The 18,414-nt window shown below is 33.8% G+C and overlaps 1 protein-coding gene and 1 pseudogene across 2 annotated transcripts in view; both read right to left on the minus strand.

The window, feature by feature from the left end:
• The window catches only part of LOC138129109 (ATP-dependent translocase ABCB1-like), a 221,076-nt gene extending 213,752 nt beyond the window's left edge, over positions 1-7,324 (minus strand). Inside the window, exons 1-2 of one of the 2 annotated variants that reach the window (XM_069045361.1) lie at positions 7,245-7,324; positions 6,914-7,065 (exon numbers count right to left, since the gene is read on the minus strand). The gene's annotated coding sequence lies outside the window, so the exon portion shown is untranslated. Of the gene's footprint in view, positions 1-6,913; positions 7,066-7,130; positions 7,199-7,244 lie in introns of those variants that run through there. The other variant, XM_069045362.1, reaches the window with a different exon arrangement.
• A 1,485-nt stretch (positions 7,325-8,809) lies between these two features.
• Positions 8,810-10,384, minus strand: LOC138129631 (uncharacterized; annotated as a pseudogene).
• Between the last annotated feature and the right edge of the window lie 8,030 nt (positions 10,385-18,414).

An 18,414-nucleotide genomic window follows, 5' to 3' on the forward strand; every position in this document is an offset into this window, starting at 1 on the left:
CTTTGGTTGTAAATTTACCAACAACAACCGAAGAATAAGATTTTATTATCAAGTAATAACCTTTGTCATAAATATAACTACGACTACCTGTAACATCCCTGCTTGAAGCGAACATTGCGAACCCCAAACTGACAACCCTCATTACCATTTATTAGTAGGATTATTGCTGCAGCATAACATTCTATTTTTCAAGTGACAAACATAAATTTACGACCAAAGTCGGGTTCCACTAGAGTTTCTGTAGGACTATACATTGTACTATCATTTTTGCAATTATTGATTTTTTTGTCTGAAAATTTTTTTCCTTATTTTTTTCATGTACGTTTAAACATCCTCGATCAGGTAGTAAGTAAAGTCCATTCAAAAATGTACTATGTGTCATTAAAAAAACAAACCTTCCGAGTCCACAAAAACTGATGAATCATCTGTTTGCGGCTAAATGTCATAATTTTTTGTTCTTGCATTTTCTAATTGCCCATCTTCTGATCCCACACAAATTGATTTATCATCCACTTGCTGCAAAATTGTAGGTAGCGCTTCACTCTTGTTCTGCGTAAGGTCACTAAATCAACACACAACGTGTAGTGTGTTGGTTTAGTGACCTTATGTTGCTATGCTGTTGTTCAACGCATCAACGCTTCTACTTCAATATATTTTTCAAGTTTAACGTGCTGAACGAAACATGGCGCTGAGGTGTTGTGTTAGTTATTTAAATGTAAGTTGATAATCTTAAGATAATAATTATTTTAATTGAAAGGAATCTTTTTTAATTCCGACATCTAGAACACGATTCATGTCAGAATGTTATCCTCGTTGGAAATAGAAACAACACTGCTTAAAAAAGACATCGACCTAATGAAAAAAGAGAACGAGTTGATAAAAGTAAAAGCAACAGCAGATTTATTGCAGAAGGAGAACGAGTTGATACAAGTAAAAGCAAAAACAGAGTTATTAAAAATGCAATTAGTAAGTTAATATGATATTGATTGTTGTTGGTTATTTAATGGAAATGTCCATCAGCTTTTAGAAGGAGAAAAACTGGGAGCTACTCAAAACACACCAGAAAATATACTTAAGAGAATTTATGATTTTATATTTCGTGAGAAATACATAAGACCTCAATCGGGGACAAAGTGGACAGACAAATGGACAAATTTTTTACGGAATAAAGAAGAATCATTAAATGACTGGTATTTTGATGAAAAACTTGTTATCGAAAAATATGTGAATTATACGATGACTTCAACAAAAACGCTCTTCGAGCATTCATTTTAAGAGATTGTATAGAGATCCCGGTAAACATGTTCACAATTGAATTAAGAATATTAGGTTTTATGTGGGATAATTCGGCATTGTCCTTAGGTAATTTCAAAATTCTATACTCCCAAAAACCACCAGTTAGCTTTGCTACATTTAAAAAACAAAAGAATGAATTTTAACCCCTTAACTAATCATGTGAGTTGCCGAAAATGGTCCAAAAAAAAAAACATATTTTTTTGGTCGAATTTTTAAAATTTACAAGATGCCAAAAAAGAACTCGTAAGTGGATTTGCTATTTTGTCCATATTTATTGATTTATTAATTTTTGAAAATGTATGAAAATATCATCCCATGTTAACACGGGCTATGTGATTTTTCGAAAAATTTTGTTTTTTTGGGAATATAAATTTTATTTTTAGTTTGCTATTTTTTGAGATTTATATTAATAACATAATTACATAACATTTTTGTTTTATAATACAAAAATTTCCGATAATATTGCAGAATCTGGAAAAGTGCCCCGAGTGCTTGTAGCGTTTCCACGTTAAATGGCAAGGGAAATCCTCTCGAAAAGAAATTTCTCTGATTTTGAATCGCCTGATTTCCGCGATAAGTCGGTTTCCGATGACATTAATAAAATCGATGGCTTCTTTGCACCAAGGACCTAAGGTTTCAAATGCTAAACCTTTAAACACGTAGTTTGACGAAATGATTGAACTATATTTGCTATGTTTGCGTTTGCAAGCTATTTCACCGGCAAAACCTGAGACTTCAGATGATTTCAATACGTAACTGTCTGCAAGTGTATCTACAACAGTAACGTCCCAAACCAAAGGTTGACCTTTAATCCACGGTACTAAAGTCATCACATCTGGGTGTTTTCCGTCATCCCGAGAGAGTCCGTTTGGTTCTAAAGTTGAATTCACATGAATAGAAGTTAAAGACCGGTTGATAATGGAATTAATTTCAGTGTGTCTTGAAAATCTACCACTGCTTTTGAAACAACTTAGACCGTGGGTGCCAATTTCGTCAACTTTCGCATTGCATTTGCAAATATGATGTGTACAAAGATTACAACCCAATCTTAAACCAATACAAACTTGGAAGGAAGTGTTATCTAAAAGAGTACCAATATTAGGAGAAGGTATTGCATGTAACCAAGATCCTGATTCTCTGCATTGCAAAGCCTTAAAAGGAGCCACCACGTCTCTAGGTGAATTAAAGATTAAGTCATTGGCAATTATTCGTTTGATATTAATATACCTTAACACGTAGTGTGTTGATTTAGTTACCTTAGTTCTGCGACTGACGTTGAACTGAATATTTCCTATGTAAATCAGATCGTATCAACGGAAAAATGCTTGGAATTGCATTAGGCTTCAATTTTTTCTTTTCTGATCCAAATATAATGTCAAATCTTTGAGAATGTTTGGAACACACCTAATACATATTTTTTTCTATTATTGATTCAAAAAATTGAAATTCACGCATAGTTATCGGTGCCTGAAGTGGGTCATTTTCTAACGTGTATTTCTTTTTGCATTGTTAGTAAGATCGAAACCATAGAAACCATACAAAACAGTGTGTGAAATGCGATTTCACGCACACGACTATTTCTGTGTTTCACTTCACGCACTGTATTTTATTAGTTACCTAGCAACATGGTCACTGCATTGAAACTTCAGAGTTCCTTCAAAAATTTGAATTTTTAATTTCAATTTTTTGAATCAATTATAGAAAAAATATTGTTTATATTTCGTGCGTGAAGATGTTTTTGTGCATTCAAAGGCTTATACTGCCTCGACCTTCGTCTCGGCGTAAAAGACCTTTTCATGCACAAAAAACACTCTCTTCACGCACTTAATATAAAAATAACTATTCTACAACCGTCAAAAAAAAGTGACATTTATGCATCGTTATCAAGTCGCAAAGTACCTAAGTATGTCATTTTTGATAGTGAAAAAATATTTGTCAAAAAGTTTCCTTGGATGCTAAAATAAATAGTTATATTTTAGCATCCAAGGAAACTTTTTCACAAATATTTTAGCATCCAAGGAAAATTTTACAAAAATTAAAAAAATTAAAAATTCTCAAATGCGGTTGTAGAAAAAATAGTATTTGTATTTCGTGCACAATATGATTGTTTTGTTGGCGCATTCGAATGAGTTTGAAGTCTCGACCTGACGGTCTCGACCAAAAACTCATTCTAATGTCCCAACAAAAAACAATCATTTTGCGCACTTAATACAACAATTACTGTTCTTTTTCTTATAACAAAGTATTAGGTATAATAAAGTGTCAAAATGCGACTATACTTTTCGAACTTACCTTTGTATGTGGCTTTACAACAAAAGGTACTGGATTTCGTTTACTCTTTTTAGCCTTTTTAGTGTCCAACCTAAGGTCCAAACGCATTTTATGAATCCATATTTTTTGCAATTGTTTATGTTTCGTGAACCTAAACATGGAAATCCCCATCGTTTGAGAATGTGAATCACAGGTTAGAACACAACAGTAATGTACCATATTAAACAAACCCACAAGCACTAATTCATTAGCATTAACTTTGTGTGTAAATAGCTATGAACATAACCAAACATGATCAGCTGTGGATATGATGTCAACATCACCTAACTGTCACATCTTTGTTGTCTCACAGAACGCACGCCGTCACGTCACTGTGCGACAAAGCGCATCCTTATTTGTTAAGGTCTATAGGTAAGCCGTTATTTACATTTATTGAATTGTATTAATATTAAAGATGTACAGGTACGAAACAACTATAGTCAGGCATGGAAGAACTCTCTCGCTTGAAGAATTTTCATCGGTCTTGGCAATGGCGAAATGTTGTACTCAGACAGTAAAGTGGTTCTTTGTATTCGTTTTTTGTTGCTTTCATATGGAGAGTTATATTCTGCTGCTCCCGAAGTAGTTCTTCCAAATAAAAGCAATGAGGTGCCCAAAGAAGATGTACCAGGGACCCTAAATGCACGTGGACACACAATGCAATCATTGCTTTAATCAATGAAAGAATAAACATGGACCATCGACAATATCAAAAAGTGAAACTAAAAAATGGAAACAACTAGCCAACAAACAAGGAGGGCAAGGTTACAATTTGACGCAACGATAACTGGAGTTATTTAAAAGCAAAATATGCTCGGAAAAGGATAATTTAGGTGATAAAGCCACCGGAGAATTACCTGTGGATTTTGAATATTTACCATTATTGACAGTTTTTTAAGAAAGAAACATCAAGTTACTCCAGAATCAATATCAGAGGATTTTCACTACATTCCTTCCTGAATGTAATTGTCGCCAAGTAAGTCATTGCTATCTAAACAAATGTTATGTATAGTATATTTAAACTAGGAAGTCTGGTCAACTGTTAAAATGTCAAAAACCAAAAGGACTAATCAGGGTGTAGGGTGGAGATGGGTTCGGATTTCCATAAGAACAGTGATAAACGAAAGTCGACCTTACAGCCCCTGGTTGTACAGGAAATTAGCGTTGGGGTTATTAACAGGAACTGCATTGGTCAACGCACACATCGCTTATAAACAAAATAAACCATCTATAACTGAGTTTAGAGAAAAGGTTATTGATGGCCTATGCCAAACAGAAACGGCACAAGTAACAACACAAGAAGTTCAAAATCAAAAGCATAAACTTGAAGATGTAGGTCGTTCTAAAAGACGTCGTTGTGTTGATAGTTACAAAAGAAATTCAGAACAATCAGAATGAGAATTCGCATCAAAAGGAACTCCCCAAACGACACTAAAATGAAACGCTTGTGAACAATATTTTTGTTTACAATTGTTTTTTGAAATCTACAAAAGTATTAAAAATACTTCTATTTAAGTTAGAATTAACTATTTTTTAAAAATGTGTTTCTTTTATCTTTGCAAATTGTTTTATTTCCCTAAATAAAAAAATAAATTTATAAAGTAATAATAATGGCGTGTCTTTTATGTTATGGTTCACTCGGCCCCATGCTGACACAGTGGTCTCAGTATAGAAATGTTTAGCTGGCCGCATACTTTCCAAATATACAGGGTGGTCCAACACTTACCATTTTTGCGATTACACGTTTAATAATTGTCCAAAAATTCTGAAACTCGGTAGGCACAATCTCCAATTAATATTCTATGATTGAGCATGATCATTTTTTTTCAATTAAAGTTTTGTGATGGAGCTAACTTTATAGCGATTTAATATCAAATTGGTCCAAATATTGAAAGCTTTGTTTTGCTCTACTAGTTAGTTTTTGATTGATCCACTTCCGACTTTGAATTATAATTAGGTAATAGTGAAAATTGCGATCAAATATCAAGTTAAAGAAAGCTGGAATCCAAGACCGTTTATGGTAGAGCTGAATAGGACAGCTCGTAATGTGATGGCCCCCCAATAAATCTTTTTGACGCAGGGCTGTCGGCTCCCCCCCAACCATTTTTCAGGTCAGTACTGGTGAAATTCCAGTTTATGATAGAAACGATTCGCAGCAAGTAAAGGATTTTTCTTTAAATGAAAAATAGATATTTTAGAAAACTGAATATTGAATAATTCCAACTTCATTACGTAATTTATTTGAAAATTTCTTCAGAATGTTTGCCGAAATTGCTAGGCGTAAAATAGTCGAGTTCGGCCCTGACAGGGTAAGTACCTGCAGTTTGGCGATGGGGTATTGTAAATCTTACTTCTGGTTTGGTTTGTGATTAGGCACTTAGTGTAACTGCGTCATAAATTCCTGTCAGTTGTGCGGCACCTTCTTTAATTGCAAATAAATCGGCAATGTGCTGCGTTTTAATTTTTTTTATTTTCAGATTTCTGTTTTCTGTATTAGTTTGAACCTATTTAGATTAAAACATTTTTTTTGAATTTTGATTCATTTCACTTTATCGCCTCTTGACGCGAAACCCAATTGATAATAAATAAAATAATGGGACAGGCTTATAGCTCCATAATGTGTGTCTCTTCCTAGCCAAGCGTAAAATTTTTTCAATAATTAGAAACCGCGTAATCGCAAAAATGGTAAGTGTTGGACCACCCTGTATGTATTTGTATGCAATCTGTGAGCCCAGTGTGGACTCATGCAGCCCGATCTAAAGTTCGGTACCATGAGACCACAGTGGACTCGCGAGGCTACTATGGTCAAAAAAGATGTGAAACCAACGTGGTCATACATAGCACTCAACATGTTAAACAACAAGTAAAAAGTGAAAAGGGGTTCCACTAAGGCAACTTTACCCTTTATCTGATCCAGTAATTTGCAGTTTTGTCAAATCAGGAAATAATTGCAAGAATAATGTTTTGCGTTGTCGGCACTTAGCTTTGTACTTGGCCCTAGTATGCAAATCTATGTGATATATCAGTTAACATTGCTTCCAATCATATTTAAAACTTGTACCTTCCATTGGATAAATCTGTTCTATTCTTGAAAACCAAATCATTGAGGTATCTTATGCCTTATGCTACGCAAATGCAGGGTACTTTGTTACAAATATTGCAATTGACATCTCAAACAATTCACCTATTGTCAATGTGCTCTAAAAATTTACTGCAACAGTGATCTGCGATAAATAAGATACATATCCATTTACTGAACATATTTACAACTTCTGAAAAAACCACAATCAAACACTTAGAAACTTACCGTTCAGTGATGCGTTGCTAATTGTTTCAGATGTTTTCTAGTGACTCCGGAAGTTGATGTCTTCTTCAGAATGTACCAAAATCCTAAATCCTGAATGATAACTAATCTCTCTAAAAACACACACAACGGTCCGTTCATCGGCACAGTTCATTCTGTAAAATACAAGAGAATAAATAATAAGCACGTACTGCAGAAATATCGAAAAAGTTAACCTAACCTAAACATGGCGCTACTCGCTTTACAATTTCCATTCCCAATCAGTGAATTTTAACCGTCCGCCAATAAACTAAATAATGAACATAATAAACAAAATATGAAAAAAAAAACTTACAAGTTCATTTGTCCCACTCTCTGTTTGAACACCAAACACCAAACCAAAACAAGAAGCACATGTGCACAGTGCACATGCATGTCACCACCTAGTAGATAGGCAACTCTGAATACATTAGGAAATCCGAAATTTGTTAAAATTTTGGGAGTGGCTACCCGACCGTCGGACGGACGGATAAATTAATTAATACGACCGTTTCGTCGGATGGTCATATTATCACAATAAAACGGCCGTCGGGTGGTCATATTACAGTAGACTAGTAGAGCGTCGATAATCCGAACTAATTGGGACCGAGGGTGTTTCGGATTATCAAATATTACTACTAAACAGTAGTGAAAATGTTATATGTATGTATACATACGAGTATTGGATACAAAAATACCAGGACTCAAAAGCATATATAGTTGACTCAAGTTGCAAAAAACCACTTGTCATTTGCAACAGCATTTTTTTTCATATTTTTGAACCAAATAGAGACACAAAGGGACCAGAAAATCATAGTTTGGGTTGAATATTTTCCATATACCTAAGTACAGTTTTAAAGTAATTTCAATTGGCTAATGCCATAAAAGTGCTGAGTGCTGTTGCAAATGCAAAGTGGTTTTTTGCAACTTGCGTCAACTTTATGTATTGGGTGATTCAAAATGATTGTGCAACTATGTACGACAATTTATGATGTGGCAACTGTGTGGGTAAGATAGAGTTGACATTTCTTTGACTGTTATAATAGTTATTTAAGATATAAGTGTAAAAAGTTATTCTTTATTGCACGAACGGGTTTAAAATACGACTGAGGTACGAGGGAGTATTTTAAAAGATGTGAGTGCAACAAAGGAACTTTTTACACCTAGTCTTGCAATATTTTATCTACGATCGTGAGATCATCGTACCGGTTTCAATATAAATTTGTGTAAAATAATTATTATTGATTCAATATTTTATGAATAACCAAAGTCGTTAAGCAACCTACTTCTAAGCAATGTTTCTTACAAATTGTATTGTTGTATTCTACAGTTCATATACCATGTAACGTGCCTTCAAATAAATTTATATTTAGAGCAACCTATGGAAGTTCAATTGTTTGCAACATTTTTACAGCGTAGAAAATGACACAAGAATCGTCTGGTCTGACATTTAACGAAATAAAATTAGGTTAGAAAATATTTTTAATTTTTGTAGTGCATTCATCTCAGATTATTGAAATTCACATTAATAAATAATCCAAACATAAGTCCAATCACAAATTATTTGCTAACTAATGGCTTTTCGCCAATATACGGAAGATGATGTTTCAGCTTTCGAAATCTTTGAGGCATTGCTGCAAATTTTAGTTAATCTTCGGGAGAAAAATACCCCAAGTTCGAATAAGATCGCAAAATTTCAAAAGCACCAAAGTCAAGTAACTGTTAACATAAAGAGAACAAGTAAATGGGATGTTACACGGTTAGTTCATATTCTCCATTCGATTTCAGTAGGTAGGTATTTATATTGAATGAAAACTGAAACTGAACATGAAACTAAACAGACAGTCTGAAAGTACCCACCTTAATCAAATTGACAAATAGTCGTATCAATTCATTTATTTCTTTAAACCATAAAAGAGAACATAACATTAACATTGCTGTGAACACTAATAAGAATTGTAAATTAAGTATTGCACATAACCTCACACAATAGGAGATAACAATTTTATACATAATTTAGAGTAAGTGTTGAAAATGTGCACCCTGTTCTTGTAAACACAACCTAGTCCTTCGTCTAATTGCATTAGTTACATTTCCTAAAACAATAGGATTATTGTTAATTTCATTAATTTTCTGTGTTATCCTATTTCGTAGTTCTGCCAAATCATTTATGGGTGTTGTGTAAATTGAATTTTTGATGTGTGGCCACAAGAAGAAATCACAAGGAGTGAGATCGCATGATCTAGGGGGCCAGTTGTTTGGTGTATTACGGCTTATAATTCTGTTGTCGTAAAATTCGGCCAAAAAATCTATTGTAGCCCTTGTGGTATGAGCTGTAGCACCATCCTGCTGAAAGTAGCCATAAACTAACTCATCATCATGTAGCTGATTTAAAAATGGAGTCAAAATTTCATTTCTGTATCTTGCAGCATTGATATTTCCTAAAAAACATTGATTCATTATTTAATTATTAAAATATTATTACAATTGTTACCTTCAAAAAAGATTGGACCAATAATTCTGCGTTGGCTAATAGCAGCCCAAACGCCTACTTTCTGGGGGTACTGGGGTGTTTCAATGAAAAAATGTGGATTTTCTGAACTCCACATTCTTGTATTTTGAGAGTTGACATATCCACTAAGATGGAAGTAGGCTTCATCAGTGTAAAAGGTTTTATCAAGGTGAACATCTAGAGTATTCAGAAACCATTGACAATATTCTAATCTTTGGGGGAAGTCAGCTGGATGTAATTCTTGCACAGATGTGAGACGGTAGGGAAATAGGTGAAGATCTTTTTTCACAATTGAATGACAGGTACCAACAGACACACCAAGTTGTTGTGACAAATGTTCAATTGAAGTGCCTGGGGCTTCTTCCATTGCTTGTCTCGCCTCTTCAATCACTTCTGGAGTTCTTTTTTTTGGCCTCCCGCTTCCAGGTTTTCATCCCACAGATCCATTTTCTTGGAAATTCTTTAAGCATATGTTTAAAGTTTGTCGAAACTGCGTATATTCCACTGCAATGTCTGGGAATTCTTCTCCAAACTCTTCCATACATAACGCAAGGGAATACTGCCAAACTCCATCGATTTTCACACCGTTTCGAAAGTATGACATTACCATGAAGACTTTATGTTGTTCAGTGAAAGCCATTGTTCACAAAAATGTCGGAAAACAGTAAAACACTGACGCAGATTTCGTTTTAGTTCTGACAAGAACTGATTTTTTGTACGCAAGACGAGGAATAAAACGAATAAATTCACAAACACAACTCAATCTGAAAACGGGAAAGAGAACGAATGTCAAATGTCAAAATTTTAATATGAAATTGGGACAAAACTTATTATGCAACCTGTGTAACTCCGGAGAATAATTGGTTGCCTACGAAATTATCTACACTGTTAACAGAATTAAAACGTTGTCAACGCCTACTCTAAATATAGTTATTTTTGAAGGCACGTTACTATGGCGGCCAAAAAATTTTGGCCGTCACTTTTTTGACATTCAAGTAAAGTGTAAATAAACCTTTAGGAATCGTAACCCCACTTTTGATTCTTGTCATTTTGACAATCAATTTAAACTGTTTGAAGCTCAGATATTCGAAAAATCCGACATGAATAAACAAAATTAGAGCAATCGTACATAGATAACCTGAGGTAAACGTTCTGTGTATAGTCGACTCAAGTTGCAAAAAACCACTTGTCATTTTGCAACAGCATTTTTTCAATATTTTTGAACCAAATAAAGGCACAAAGGGACCTGAAAATCATAGTTTGGATTGAATATTTCCCATATAAGTACAGTTTTAAAGTAATTTCAAACGAAATAACGTTCATAATCAAGACGGTAATCATGATGACAATAAAGTACGGATTACAATTTTTTTTTTAATTGACAGACAATGACGGCCAAAATTTTTTGGCCGGCATAGTACCAAAAGTTTTATAGCACGATTCCGTCAGTTCAATACATACCATGTATAGTTGAATTTTTTTAATAAACAATTGTCAAAACGTTGTCTTGTTGGTATGAGCCAAACTGTGATTTTCATGATAATACGATTGGTCACATTGAGTGTCAACATTTTTTTACGTAACTGAGCCTGCGCCCTAACGAGCGAGAGTTTATTTCAAATTCGATAAGGTTTCTCCTGATTTCTCATTAAATTTGTTTTGAAAATGAATTCACGGAAGAAAGGTACGGGAAGTGAAGTGAACATAACCTTAACCATGATTTGGTGTCAAATTGTTATACAGCTGGTCCACATGTCCAAATTTTAGGGTGGTACAGTATGGTTTTTTACTTCATTTTGACACTGACAATTGTTTATTAAAAAAATTCCACTATAACATGTATTTAATTGAAAAGTTCATCGAATTGACTTTGATCTTTGTCGTTATCTTTGTCTAACCAACCTAATTTACGATGTTATTGTCTCTTAAAAAATAAAGTCAAAGTGAATTCGATGAACTTTTCATTGAACACCTGTTATGTCTATAAACTCAAAATTAAAATTCAGTATCGCAATTTTGTTTGCGCGTAGAAGTGTAGAATGTCTTCCAAATGAAAGCTCGCTATCTGAGGACGCCAAAATCGCGATTTCTAGTAATAGGTGTACTCCTGCTACTGTTGAAATTAACAGCCCGAGTCATAATGTGGTAACTTCTGTTGAGAATATTTATACAGCCAAGGATATATTGCAGATGCCGACTGATTGCAATAATTTGGACAATATAGAAATTATTATCGAAGATGGCACAGAAGCTCCAATCGTATTACACCCGGAGTATGAAAGTTCTAATGCAGAAGATATTGGCGAAAACAGAAACCTTTATCTAAAAGATGACAGAAAAATCCCATCCATATTACAGAAACAGGCTGAAGATAATTTAGAAAATATGGAACTTGGAAGTGATAGTAATCTCCACACCACAATGGACATAAGTGATCCAAACAACCAAGAAATAGAGATAACGTCGAATAAATTAGTTGATTTAAATGAACTTAAGCTTCCACCAATACTGAAAAAGCGGGGAAGGCCTTCTGGTAGTGACAGAACGGTCATAGGTCTTTCTTCAAAGAGAATGAAGAAATGTTCCACCATTCCATTTAATAAAATAAAAAATACAGACAGCGCAAATATTGTCTTAAAATGGATTGTAACGAAATATAAAAATGTATTTAAAAAGAAAATGTTGGATATAAAAATTTTAGAAGATGTATAATATAACGTTAACGGAAGTTAACTTGACGGTAATACAATAGTATAGTATAATTCAGAATAATACTTTATTCTGAGGTTATGCGTTACATAATTTTGACATGGTTTTCACCCACAGCAGAGATAACCCCAAGACAAATAATACACTTTTCATAAATGAAACAAGGAAATTCCAAATACTTATAACAAGAAAATAAACACAAAACGATTCCAATGATAATATCAAGGCCAAATTAAAAGCGAAGGTTACCAACAGCATCGAAACTAGGGTATTATTAGCAAGGGTCTTGCTGCCAACGTAAATTTGAATTTCCAACGCCTACCGAGATGCCACTTATTCTGAATTATAATATATAGTGAAATTTTTTTAATAAATAATTGTCAGTGTCAAAATGAAGAAAAAACCATACTGTACCACCCTAAAATTTGCACATATGGACCAGCTGTATAACAATTTGACACCAAATCATGGTTAAGGTTATGTTCACTTCACTTCCCGTACCTTTCTTCCGTGAATTCATTTTCAAAACAAATTTAATGAGAAATCAGGAGAAACCTTTTCGAATTTGAAATAAACTCTCGCTCGTTAGGGCGCAGGCTCAGTTACATAAAAAAATGTTGACACTCAATGTGACCAATCATATTATCATGAAAATCACAGTTTGGCTCATACCAACAAGACAACGTTTTGACAATTGTTTATTAAAAAAATTCAACTATATATTATGTTACGAGGAGCAAAAATGAAGTTTTATGTGCTGCGGCTGGTAGATTGGCTGCCGAACGCAGTGAGCATATTAGTTGGATATGCACCTAACGGTTATAAAGTATGGGACCCTAGTAATCAAAAATTCCTAATCGCTAGAGATCTAATATTTGACGAGATAAATTTTAAAATCTTGAGACCTTTATTGCAGATGGACGAAACTATGAAAACTGCAGAGTCTAAGAGGTCGATTTCAAGTTGACTTGCAACTTGTATTGTCATGGTAACGGCACAAAATTGCAAGTTTAAGAAAGATGACGCATATTAGTAATTAATGTGTAGGACAAAGATAGCTACACATTTGCGCTGCACCACCTATTTGTCAACCTGATTTGAAATCGGGCTCTAACTGTTATTAAATCTGACAATCATAAAGCAGATAAAACAGTAAATAATTACGTGCCGTTTAAGACTGTTAAAACTGATTGTGATGAAGCAAGTAACACAGTGGATAAAACTGTGCTGTCCGAAAATGATAAATCTGGTACAAATATAACAGATAAATCATTGGACAAACAAAACGAACTTGCTAGTCATGAAACAGATAAAAGAGTGGACAAATCGGTGTCGCATGAAACTGATAAACCTGTGAAAGAAATTAGTGAAACAGATAAATCAGTAACACCAATTAGAAGGAGTGAAAGAATTAAAAATCGTCCTCAACCCTGTTATAATGATGAACTTACTGAAATACAATAGTATATTATGTTATGAGAAGCAAAAATGTGAGGCAAACAAACCAGCCAAAGCACATAAAACCATTTTTGCTCCGAATAACATACTCGTATACTATTTTTTCTTCAAACCTTCATAACAAATTATTTAAGACATGTTAAGAGACCAGGTAGGAATTTCAAATGATTTAGCTAGTCAGCGGAGATAATAACTTCACGGACGCCCTCAGCGGAGATAATAACTTCACGGACGGTCCTCAGCGGAGATAATAACTTCACGGACGCTGGTCAGCTCGTTAGATGCCATAACAATGAAGTGACACTTTAGCATTATCAATGCAGCAGTGCAATGTCATATTTTACGGACGAAAAAAATTGTTTACTGCAGATGTTTTTCAACAAATAAAAAATTATTAAAAAAAACAACGAAAAAAGTAGAATCTGGTTGTGCCACATTTGTAAGCAAAATATTAATAATAGTGATCCGTCTATAAGATGCGATCGCTGTTTGCACTGGATGCATGTTAGTTACGCTAATTAGTAATTATCAACAAGAAGGAAGCAGTTTCTTTTTTTTCGGAAAATGTGATTTTTAATTTTATTATTTACACGCATTTTTTGTTTCATTTTAGTGTTGTTAGTTATTGATTAAATGCCATCTTTATTCAGAATATACTTTCTTAAAAAAAACAACCTGAAACCTCTAATTTAATTGAAAGTGTCCTCATTCTTGTCTATTTGTTGGAATAATAATATGCCTGGCATGACGGTCGTTTTATTCTAATAGAGTAGAGCATCAAAAATCCGAACGACCGATTAGCCCCGGTTCCAAATAAAATTACGGAATCGCGTCGCGCAAACGAAATCGCGATACTGAATTTTAGTTTTGAGTTTATAGACATAACATAATGAAAAGTTCATCGAATTGGCGTTGACTTTATTTTTTAAGTGATAATAACATCGTAAATTAAGTTGGTTAGACAAAGATAGCGACAAAGATCAAAGCCAATTCGATGAACTTTTCAATTGAATACATGTTACATGGTATGTATTGAATGATTCAAAATGATTGTGGATAAGTATGGCAACTATGAAAATTTATGTGGTAACTGTGTGGGTGGGGTAGTTGGCACTTTTTACACTAAAAATCGTTGTCAAAGTTGACGTTTAGTGAACTGCCATAAAACTTTTAGTACACGCTTTTATGGCACAGAACTGTCAGAATACAACAATATAATTTGTTAGAAACATTGTTTAGAAGTAGGTTGCTTAACCACTTTGGTTATTCATAAAATATTGAATCAATAATAATTATTTTATACAAATTTATGTTGAAACCGGTACGATGATCTCACGATCGTAGATAAAATATTGTAAGACTACGTGTAAAAAGTTCCTTTGTTGCACTCACATCTTTTAAAATACTCCCTCGTACCTCAGTCGTATTTTAAACCCGTTTGTGCAATGAAGGATAACTTTGTACACTTATATCTTAAATAACTATTATAACATTGCACGTTAACTTGAGAATTTTCAAAATTGTGCCACTATGAACAGTCAAAGAAATGTCAACTCTATCTTACCCACACAGTTGCCACATAAATTGTCGTACATAGTTGCACAATCATTTTGAATCACCCAATGACCCAATACATAGAGGCTGTCCCAAAAATGGCGTACTAACGGTGCACTGCGGTGTAGAAGAGATTACTGTGAACGTCAGAAAAATGTTACCTCTAATCGTACATATTATAACAAAGTACACGATCACTCACTACCAATATCAAATCCTGCATAATAGAGAATTCAGAAGCTTTGGAAATTGAAAAAATTATTTTAAGTCCACTACGGTAACATTGCAAGGTAATGACGTACGAATATATCTTTGTTTACATTGTATTACCGTTAATAATAACAATAGGCAACATAATAACAATAATAGACAACTGTCTAAATGTTAGTTAATTCGCTCTGTGATAAAAACGCGCCAAATGTTGTTGCAAGTGCTTCACTGCAATCCAATGGTGCTAGAGAGGTTAGAAAGCGCAAAAAGTGGACAATGGAGATGAATATTTTTATTATACGCGAATATTTTCTTAGTTAGCAATACTGCGGCTTTGGCACAAATTTGTAATTTCTTTCCGTTATTATCACTTTTTTGTTTGTTCCTCATAATAATTTCTTATGGCCCTCTTCTCTCGCACCCATAGAACCACCCTAGTTCGTTTTGAACTTTCCATTTGAACCTTTTTACAAAATACACTTAAATAATTTTGCAATTTATTTGACCATGTCAATTTAAACAAATACGGAGTGATCAAGAATGACTGAGTCTGTTGGTAACAATGAAATTTGGCAAATTTAAAATTTACCAACGAAGGTTCATTTTTGTAATAGTATAAATATAACCTGCATAACCAAGAATGTTTTTAATGTCATCTCAAGTTAAAAAATTCGGTCAGTGCGTGGTCAGTGCCAATTACTAGACAAAAATCACCAGTATTTTCAATTGTTTCATTGCCAACAGACTCAGTCATTGTTGATCACGCTGTAAATAGTTTGAAAAATTAAAAACTCATAGATAACAACTGGGTAATATGAAAATAACTAGTAATTTAACCAACCTAACTGCAATTTTGATTTTGACAGTCCAAATGTTTATTAAATGGACTTTACATTTAAACATTCTCGATAAGATATAGGCCGTACCAAACCCAAATAACCACCACCTGTTGAATTAAGTTGGTGAAAACAAAATTACACTAAATGTATAATGGCAATTTTCATATTACTAGAATGCTAGACCAATCAAATTTGAGAACACAACGTTGCCGGTTGATTTTTTGGGTAGAATGCAGTGTTGGTGGTTATTTGGTTTTGGCATTTGGTTTTGGCATTTGGTAAGTAGTTTGTACGCCAATTTTGGGACACCTGTATATGTATTTGTTACGTACACCTTCTACGAAGTGTGCCGGGGTTACTATAGAGAGTTGTTTATACAGGGTTATTCTAAATGATTGTAGTCGAAGTAGGCCATGCCCATGCTATTACGTTTTTGCCGCTTTCATGTGAACTGTCAGTTGTGTCGCTGTCACTGTCATTTTTTAGGTGAAAAGTGCGGTGATGAGGATTTTATTTATTTTTGTTAAATTAACGATTGAATCCAGAAATATTGAGTTGTTCTACAATAAATTTTAAAAATATTGAGTTGTTTTGCACCCAATTTAACACATCATTTTGATGATTTTTTTATGTGGAGCGGCAACCATAAATTTTACATTCAGTTTTCACGCCTACTTCGACTACAATCATTTAAAATAACCCTGTATATACAGGTGTCCCAGAACTCGCGGATCAAATTGAAACTGTATATTCCTTGATGGTAATGAAGGTAAAAAACGTTTAGAAAAATATTCAGGGTGCAACAGCTTTTTAGTTATGAATTAATCAAATTGACCAATAGAGCTCGATCTAATTTTCCCTTTATGAGAAAATTGAGTACCTTCCCTCAATTGCCAAGCAACGTATAATTCGATGAATAATAAAATTATTTTCAATATTTATCTGGTCAACTTGTCGAAACAGACGTCAAAAGTGACAGCTACTTTTGAAATAACCAAAAATGGGATAATTGCGCCAAAGGCAGGTGAATAATTGTACAGAATCTAAATCAGGGAACGCAAGAAGTTTCTTCTTCCGAAAATGAATGAAATATGGTTTGTTATGAGCGAAAATTTCCAAAGCAATTGTAACCTTGAGGGGTATGGGAAATTGACGGGAGGGATATGATGAATTGAACCTTTGTTGATGGAAGGTAAAATGGCGACGTAGCGTCAAGTGAGTAATACATATTACTACCTTAAAAATCTTAGTAAAAAGTGAAATGTGCAGGGCCTGTGAAGTGAATCGGAATCACAAGAAATTTATCCTGACTCCTGTGCATACACTCTGCACAGCAACGTAGCTAGGATTTAAAAATAGGTGGGCCCAGAGTGGGCCACAATTTTTTTTGGGTGGGCCAACAGAATCATATAAAAGTTAAAAAAAAGCTCACCTAATGTAAAATAATTCTTCTATTACGATGCATTTCATCAAACTTTTTAATAATTTCGTCTGCACTTAAAGTTTTAGCGGTCGAACGTTCAATGTTTATAATAGCTAAATGGTTTAGTCTTTCGTTGGTCATCTTATTTCTAATATATGTTTTTAACCTCTTCAAACACGAAAATGTTCGTTCACAACCGGCACTGGACACTGGTATTGTAAGTGTGATCACTGTTAATTTGTAAGTTTCAGGAAATACGATTTTATAAATTTCTAATAAATCCAATAGCTGCATAATGTTCGAAATTTTAATATTTTTTTCAAGTTCATATTGTTTTATAGTTTTACAAAGAATGGTAAATTCTGCCTTTAAGCTGTCAAGTTCTATTTTATAATGTTCAGCAAGAGGTCGCACAATTTCATAACTTAAAAAGTCATCATTTTCGGGATGCAAAGCACTAGATGCATTAATGACACTTGCACATTTATTAAAACGTTCATTTATTGCCATTAAAATTAGATCAATTGTAGGAAAATACACACGCGTTTTAAATTGTCTCTGATCAATCGGCACTTCGTCTTCAATGTTTATATTTTCACTAACAACAAAATGTTCAAATCGTTTCGGCATTTTTTTTACACGAGATGTCTGCACTGCTTGGTTCGCACTTGGAATGTCAATATTATTATTTTCACAAATTTTAATTGCCTCAAAGTATATTAATAAAAATTCATCGTCACTACTCCTCATTGTTTTGAAAGTGTCTTCGGCAGATTTTAAA

The sequence above is a fragment of the Tenebrio molitor genome, chromosome 4 (assembly GCF_963966145.1).
Source record: "Tenebrio molitor chromosome 4, icTenMoli1.1, whole genome shotgun sequence".
Taxonomy (NCBI): domain Eukaryota; kingdom Metazoa; phylum Arthropoda; class Insecta; order Coleoptera; family Tenebrionidae; genus Tenebrio; species Tenebrio molitor.